This window comes from Ailuropoda melanoleuca, chromosome 2 (assembly GCF_002007445.2).
Source record: "Ailuropoda melanoleuca isolate Jingjing chromosome 2, ASM200744v2, whole genome shotgun sequence".
Taxonomy (NCBI): Eukaryota; Metazoa; Chordata; class Mammalia; order Carnivora; family Ursidae; genus Ailuropoda; species Ailuropoda melanoleuca.
In genome coordinates, this window is record NC_048219.1 from 196,958,808 (window position 1) to 196,964,807 (window position 6,000).

Below are 6,000 nucleotides of genomic sequence, written 5' to 3' on the forward strand. Positions count from 1 at the left end.
TGTAACGCGGCGCAGGGCCAATGAGAACCCAGGAGGGGGTGTTCCCTGCGCGCGGCCAGGGTGGGGGCGGGGCTTCTGGAGCCGAACTCCTGGCGGTGCTGTGGTCTCTCGCGGTCCGGGAGGGAGGATTCCCGGCCGGGTTCTCGGGGGTGTAGCCACGAGCTTCTCCCCGGAGGCCGCGTGGTGATTCGCCGGGGGTGGCTCTTTCGGGCGGGGTGTTTTGTAAGAGTAATCCGGGTCACGACCCCCGGGCAGGTCCGTGCGCCGCGGGGCCCGGGCGGAGACCCCGGCCAAGGGCCCGGCGCCGCGGCGGGCAGAAGCTGGCTGTGCGGAGGCGTGCGGGAGAGGCTGCGGCCGCAGCGTAAACCAGCTCCGGAGCAGCAGCCGAGAGCAATCCTGCAGGAGAGCCGCGGAGTCCACACGTCGGAGAAGCCCTCCGTGTGCCTTCCTCCAGCACCGGGCCGCTGAGGGCGGGGGAAGCCGCGCAGCCCCGCAGCCCCCCCCCCCGGGGACACCTTACCCACGGGAAGGCACAGCAAACGAGGGAGCTGCCCGCAGCCACGCTGGGGGCCGGCTGGAGGGCAGTGAGAGTGGGGAGTTCTGTAGCCACAGCTCTGGCCTCATTCAACAACACCGTTCAGGCCGGAGACAGCCTTGAGAGCGCAGCCAGTGTGCCAAGGATGCTTCGGGAAGGATCCATACTGGCGGGGCATCAGAAGGTTCACGGGAGGAAGGGCTCCTGGAGGCAGTAGTAGTGGGGCCTTCAGCCGCATCTCAGCTCATGCAGCAGCAGACTGCTCACGCCTGAGAAAATCCTTTTAAAGGCACAGAATGAAGCATTGCTCTGATTTAGCTTGGAATGTGCACAGCCTAGAAGGATGTTAGGAGTACGGCAATGTGGGAAAATCTGCCCAAACTTCAGATTTGTGCTGCATCAGAGCCCTTTGAGTATGGCTAGTGTGAGGAAGCGTTAAGCTGCTGGTCCAACCTCATTCACCCCTGGCGCAAACTCACACCCGAGGAAGACTATGAAGGCGAAGGTGCTGGAAGTGCCTTGGACCAGAGAGGCTTCCTCGTTCAGCACAAGCAAATTCACCATAGAGAAAGGCCCTCTGAGCACAGCCAGTGTGAGAAAACCTTCAGCCAAGGGCCTTACCTCATTCAGCATCACACTGGAGAAAGGCCTTAAGTGTGCAGGGAATGTGTTCTCTCCTCGTTCACCATAACAAGACAAGCACGGGAGAGAAGCTCTGAGAACAGCCTCTGTGAGGATGCGGTCAGCCAGAAGTTGAACACCACCTTGGGGATGTTCCTGATGAGTGCCAGGTGTGTGGGATGCTCTTAGGGGCTATGCTGCACTTTCTAGCCTGCCCAGGACCCTTGCCAAAGTTACCTCTGTCAGTGCCTGTGTTGGAGGCCATCTCATGAACTCTGCCAGCTGGAAGGGACTCACAGCAGTCTGAGCCCACTGGTGGTCTTCATTCTCTTTTTACGAGTTATGGCATGGGTGGGACTCAGCTTTGGCTAGGAGGACCTCAGTTGGGGCCTTTTTGTGGCTTACAGGCATGGTTTACCTTATTTCTGAGATACTGTTGGCTTCATATGACTCCTGTTGGATTTGTCCAGCTTCCAAGTCAAACTTCCAAAGGAACTGCCTCCCTCTCATTATTCTGCTGGGTATGGAAATAAAAGCCTTATTGTTCAAGCCACCTTTTATCTGGCGGTTTCTGTTTACTGTGTGGGGTGGGTTAGAAGAGAACTGGGGTCTGCAGCATTGAGGGGATGGGTGGTGGGGGGAGAGATGATGACAAGGAAGAACTCTCATATCACTTTTGGCTTGATTTGTTCTGCTGCCCAAGATCTTTAGGGAATAACTGAAGGGCTTGGAGACTGGCCCCCTCCCCCTTCTCCCCACCAGCGCATCTCTAAGCCATAAGAGCTGGGTCTGAAATCCCAGCTGGGATGTCCTGGATACACATTTCCCAGCACTGCTGAGGGGAAGCTTTCTTCCCAGGACCTACGTAGGAGCCATGTCCCCTGCAGTCCAGAATCTAGTAGGCAGGTACCATTGACTGTAAGACCTACATGGGCTATGTAGGAGCCATAATTAGTTCAGAAACACTAAGTGTAATCGTAGGGAGTGGGGGAGACTGGCAAAGTTAGGGGGGATGTGCCCCTTGTAAGTGGGCATTTACAAACGTTGTAGTAACTAGCTTTGCAAGATGAGAGTGCACAGAAGTTCTCAGCATCTTCAGACCTGTATCTTTCCTATAGCTATGCTCACAGTCAGTAAATACAGGAATCGTCCACTCTTTGAAAGTTTGCATTACACCACTTTGCTTTCAGTAAAGACCTGTATTAGTACCCACTTTTGCTAACTGAAAGAAACCTGAAGAGGATTTTAACTTTTTTGAAAAAGATGAAAAGTGAAAATAGTGTCCAGCGTTCATTTTGCAGTGAGCTGCTATGGAGGTGTGTGTACCCTCAGCAGAGAGTGGTCCTGCAAACTCCCTCCCCCAGAACCACACTTGGCATCTCAGCATCAAGCCGCCAGAGCTTTGAACTGTGTCTGTGAACATCTGTGTTTTGTCTCGATTTATTTTGTGCATCTGTTAGCAAGATGTGTCCTAAGGTAATCAGAAAAGCCTAAGAAAGGTGATTTTTGGGTCTGGGAACCCTCAAAAATTTTCCATATAAATTAACGGTAATTGCTTCTTCGCTTGAAGCCATTTCAGTTTACCAGAGGTTTCGTGGGAACGCTCTGCGTTTGGATAGCCGGGAAAACCTGTACACGTTCTGGAGTGGTTGCATCCTACTCTAGGGCAGAGAAGTCCACTGGGTTGTCCACCTGCTGGCGTGCCAAGGAGATGTGCTGGGCAGCTGTTTGCAGGGGTCGAACATGGTGGGAAGCTGGCCAGAGCGGGCCGGACTCTGTGGGAATGCGGCGAAGCTGCCTGCTGGTGCTGCTGAAACTTGCTGGTGAGCTCCACCGCTGTCTCCTACCAGCCAAGTGCCAAGGGGTAAGAAGAAAGGAGGTACAATGAACTGTGAAGAGAAGTCCCCTCCCTCTTCCCAGTGGCCCTCTAGCGCCCTCTACTGACAAGCCTGGCACACCACCTGGCAAGCAAGACCAGTTCCAGCGTCACAGCAGAGCAAGGGAGAATGGATTTGGGAAAGCTTGGAGGAGGATCCAGGTCGTGTCCTTGAGGCAGTGTTGCAGTGTTCTTCTGCCAGGGACCCAGCCACCCCTCCAGTCAAGGAGGCTGGGCCTGTAAATTGAGGTAGATCTAGGGACTGGCTGAGAGGCAGTCATGACCCACAGTTGTGACTCAAGGCAGATTTTGCCTACTAGATCTAAAGTGGTTTTTTTTTTTTTTTTAAGATTTTTATTTACTTATTTGAGAGAGAGATAGCACAGAGGGAGAGTGAGAGGGAGAAGCAGACTCCCCACTGAGCAGGGAGCCCGATCTGGGGCTCGATGCCAGGACCCTGAGATCATGACCTGAGCCAAAGGCAGACGCCTAACTAACTGAGCCACCCAAGCGTCCCTACTAGATCTAAAGTCTCCCCCACCCTCTGCCGTTGTATCATCAATATTCTTGTATTTCTAGGGGCATCACGTGCAATTAACCACTGTCAAAGATCCCTATGGACCATGGTATTTTGATTACCGGTATGTACCTGCTATCCTTCATGGCAGATGCAACCTCCCCCCTCCCCTTTGGTGGGGTCAAGTCCTGCCATCTGGCCTCTGCTCCTCCAGAATCCCGTCATCCCCAGTGAAACCAGCCCGTCAGCCCATCAGCCCCAGTGAAACCAGCCCGTCAGCCCATCTCAATGGCAGTGTCCCCACCATTGCACCTACCTGCCAAGGAGAGTAATCACAGGGTTTTTCAAGGATGTGGATATGCCTCTTACTAATGTATTTCTCAATGCCTTAGTGAAAGGAGTCTCTCCTGGGCCTTCCTGAAGTCTGTAATTAGGAGATAAAGGTGCAGGTCACACACGATAAAGCCAGTCCGACATTCCTATCACCTTGTTAAATGTAGGCCATTTTTGAGTTTAGGTTTCAATCAAGCGATCAAATACACTGTTGGAGCCACCTCCAACTGCCCAAGTGAGTCGGTAAATCTGGACTCACTATCAACTCTACCATCATCAGCACATTTGGTCTGACCTGGTGTTAGATTCCGTCTACTTTGGTCTAACACCCTTAGAATCCACATATATTCTCCATATTTCTACTGAGAGATATTAGCAAAGTCGGACTCGTTTCCTAGGTGTGCACGCTGTTCTGCTGGGGGCATAGCGTGGACCCGTCCCTCTGAAGCACTCTGCAGTTTGACCCTTGTTATGGGTCTGGTGGCAACCGACGGTATTGTGGTGAATGCGTGTCCCCTCTCAAGGCACCCCACTACCTTTGGCAAAGTTGTCACAGGATTGATCTTCTAAGATACCCCAGGGCAGACTTACTGCTTACTAATCAGGAAGGCACAGAGTGACTTGGAGTTTCAGATGGCCAGTTACATCTGGGTCTGACCACATGTCCCCACTCCGAGTTTCATGTTCTTTCTCCAGTCCGTGCCCTGGCTTTTCCTTGAGAAAGGTGAGGCTGTGAATCCAACTATTGTTCTCAACAAATGCAATTATTTTTTCTGTGTGATTTTTAGAAATAGCCTTGTGACTACGAGAAGAAAGCTTTTAGAGCAGTCATTAAAGTTCCCTGGTTCTCACCATGACTAGACATTTTCTTTCTGTGAGCGCTCTCCTGCCCCGGAGACTCTAGCCCGCGGCCGAGTTTCTGTCGATATCATTACCACCGTGAGAAGACAAGCTCAGCAGCTCCTAGGGCTCCAAGGCACTTGCTTTGGTCAGAATCACCATCAGCCAAAGGTGATAGCTTGATTAATTCTTACGCCAGTGCATGCCGCAGATGACTGGCGTCCCATTTTCCACTGGTAATGAGCGCAACACTGCTTCAGACTAGGACTACAGCTCACTTCCCAAATCCCATCTGTGCAAATCTATCCCCTGTGTTTACTCCCGGTACCAGGGTCGTATCAGCCAGGGTGCGGTCAGTAGAGAGTAACCATACCACAATCGGAGCAAAGCAGGTTTGGTATGACGAGTACTAACTACTTCCAGGGATTGAATGACTATGTGGAGTTGAGAGAGGAGAGTACCAAGGCAGGAACACATCTGGTAGGGAGGATTCCGCCCCTCAGGCTGTGGGGATTGACACCTTGTTGGACATGGTGCTGTTTCAGCTCAACAGATGGCAGAGGAATCTGTGGGGTTGATTTGGACTGGCAATGGCCCATGTTCGTTGGGCCAAGACTGTTGGGCAAGAACTAGGAGCTAGCAGCAGGCAGACCCCCCCTCCCCTCCCCGCACAGGTCCCATCCCCTCCCTACACTGGGGGGATGTCTACACAGTTCACCTGGAAGCTGCCCGTGGGGAAGGGAGGTGCCATCAGACTTGCTGAGAAGCTTGTTGGGGGCATGGCTGGACTTGCCGGTGAGCTGCTGACAAGCACCCCATGGAGGTGTCCTTGAACTCTCCAGAAGCTGGCCGGGGCACCTGCAGAACCTTGTACGAAGCTGCTGCGGGCATGCCGCCGGGCTCTCCAACAGGAAGCCGCCTCGGGTGCCCTGGGGTGCACTGGGAGGCGAGCTTCCTGGGCGTGCAGCATCCAACTGAGGGCCTTGGCAACAGAGGAAGGAAAGCCGAGCAGAACCGGGACAGAAACTTCCTCCTCCAGTGTGGCTCCTGCTCCCTCTACCGGCAGAGCCTGGCGCCGCATCAGCCGGCTCAGGTGTGGGAGGTGGGTTCCTGCTCAGAGACAGCGCGTTTACAACGGGCACAGCTAGACCCATTTTATGAAGTTAGTGTAACCTTGACGACAAAGCCCAACAGATACGGCAGGAGAAAAAAAATACTGACCTATCTCCCTTAGGCATAGACGCGAAATCCTAAAGAAAACCCAGAAAATTTGCTTTA

General features: G+C 53.2%; 1 long non-coding RNA gene across 1 annotated transcript; it reads right to left on the minus strand.

Moving 5' to 3' along the window:
- Positions 1-2,827: 2,827 nt before the first annotated feature.
- On the minus strand, positions 2,828-5,572 carry LOC117801173. Its single transcript, XR_004623699.1, has 3 exons — positions 5,441-5,572; positions 3,866-3,973; positions 2,828-2,999 (listed from the first exon to the last, which is right to left on the minus strand). It is a non-coding gene; the product is annotated as an uncharacterized LOC117801173 (long non-coding RNA).
- Between the last annotated feature and the right edge of the window lie 428 nt (positions 5,573-6,000).